Source organism: Lissotriton helveticus, chromosome 3_1 (assembly GCF_964261635.1).
Source record: "Lissotriton helveticus chromosome 3_1, aLisHel1.1, whole genome shotgun sequence".
In the NCBI taxonomy this organism is placed as follows: domain Eukaryota; kingdom Metazoa; phylum Chordata; class Amphibia; order Caudata; family Salamandridae; genus Lissotriton; species Lissotriton helveticus.
In genome coordinates, this window is record NC_136061.1 from 1,483,793,288 (window position 1) to 1,483,795,331 (window position 2,044).

The 2,044-nt window shown below is 41.9% G+C and overlaps 1 non-coding gene and 1 pseudogene across 1 annotated transcript; both read right to left on the minus strand.

Moving 5' to 3' along the window:
* Positions 1–1,337: 1,337 nt before the first annotated feature.
* On the minus strand, positions 1,338–1,456 carry LOC144825657 (5S ribosomal RNA; annotated as a pseudogene).
* A 115-nt stretch (positions 1,457–1,571) lies between these two features.
* On the minus strand, positions 1,572–1,690 carry LOC144825736 (5S ribosomal RNA). The gene has a single exon (XR_013609532.1). It is a non-coding gene; the product is annotated as a 5S ribosomal RNA (ribosomal RNA).
* Between the last annotated feature and the right edge of the window lie 354 nt (positions 1,691–2,044).

Here is a 2,044-nt window from a genome sequence, read left to right on the forward strand (position 1 = left end):
GACTATTACTCTAAATGGATTTCTTTTAAATTTATGAGAGAACCCAACACTATTAAAATTATTGATTTCCATAGGGATTTATTTTGGTGGGTATTTCAGCTTTTTTGGTTACAGATAACCGTGGTCAATTTGTGTCTGTATGAAAGTGTTTCTTGGAAATTCTGGAATAAAGCATCTAACCACAGTACTTTATAGTCCCCAAGCAAATGTTATGCTGGAGAGGGTGAACCTTATGCTGAAAGATGCTGTGCAGTTAACCATTTTTGGGGGATTGCATGTGCAGAATGCAATGGGTGAAAAAAATTAGGCATATCATAACATGCCTCATTCCACCACAGGGGTAACTCCATTTGCATTTTGATGGGGAGACATTTCTTGGTAGGCAAATGTGTCAGAATTAGGAGACCATTCAAGAAATCAGGTTCAAGATTATGCCCAGAAACAAAAATTGTTTAAGTTGACAAGCATGCAGTAAAAGTCATTGGTGGTAAATGGTGGAGTAAAAGGTGAGTGGCCAGAGTTCAAGTGGAACATTTGGTGGTGATAGGCAATTGTGGCAACCAAAATGATGGATGAGATAGTGCATGTGGTAAAACTATTTTATGTGGGCAAAGTTCAGGCTGTTGTGTGGGCAATTTACGAGAGGTTATGGAGCCTTCCTTGGGATATTGTACAAGTAGTAGCATTACTATGTTTGTAGATGGTGGTTGTGACACGGAGGAAAGTGTGTAGGCATTGAATGTTGAATGTGGTGTAAGTTTGTTTTTGGAAGAAAAGGATTCACTAATGGGGTTCAATGGATCCATTCCTTGCTCAGAATTGCATGAGGAGGCAGTGCAGTCTGAGGAAAGTGATGTTTCTTAATCTATCAGTAGGTCTAACTAAAGACCTAAGAGGTTGAGAACTAAACCTTAATGTCTCGAAGACTATGTGATGTAATTATATTTTAGTTTTCAGGTTTTGAAAGGATTGTTTTAAAGGGGGGGATTTGTTATGATTATACTTAATGCCATGTTTTCTTCTATGTTTATTTTGATTATGCTTATGTGAATGCTATCTTGTGAGTAGTCTGTGGTTGTCTAGGAGATTTTAATGGGGGACCTGAGTGGAAGTTCCAAGCTGGCCAGTTGGTTCCTGGCTGCTGATGATCTGGGATGCTGTTGAAGGGACTCCTGTGCTGATTGTGAATACATTGAATAAACTCAACTTTAAACACTCATCAGGATTGTGCTGTATTTCTTATTCCGGGCACAACAATTCCACTTCAGTGTGGCCATAACAAGTCAGACATGCCACCCACTTCACCTAATGCAACAACAAACAAAAGAAAAGATGAAAGCCTACAGCACTTGGTATTCCCAGGTGGTCTCCCTTTCAAGTACTAATCAGTCCCAACCCTGCTACACTTCTGAGATCAGACGATATCAGGTGCTTGCAGGGTGATATGGCCGTAGGCAGGAAGTGCACTGACATTTTGGGTCTTGGTTGTTTTCATTCCACTTCAGTGGTGGCCATAGCAAGTCAGACAGGCCACCCACTTCACACAAAGCAACAAAAGAAAAAAGATGAAAAGCTTACAGCACCTGGTATTCCCAGTCGGTCTCCCATCCAGGTACTAACCAGGCCCGACCCTGCTTAAACTCTGAGATCAGAGGAGATCAGGTGCTTTCAGGGTGGTATGACCGTAGGCATGAAGTACACTGTCTTTTGGGGTCTTAGCTGTATTTATTCCACTTCAGTGCTTACCATAGCAAGTCAAACATGCCACCCACTTCACACAAAGCAGCAAACAAAAAAAGATGAAAAGCCTACAGCACCTGGTGTTCCCAGGCTGTCTCCCATCCGGTACTAACAAGGCCCAACCCTGCTTAACTTCTAAGATCAGAAACTTGAAAAGTGCATGAACTGCACTGATGCTTGGGGTCTTAGCTGTTTTCATTCCACTTCAGTGCCTGCCAAAGTAAGTCAAACATGCCACCCACTTTCCTGAAAGCAGCGAGAACAAAACAAAGATAAACTCCCGACAGCACCTGGTATTCCCAGG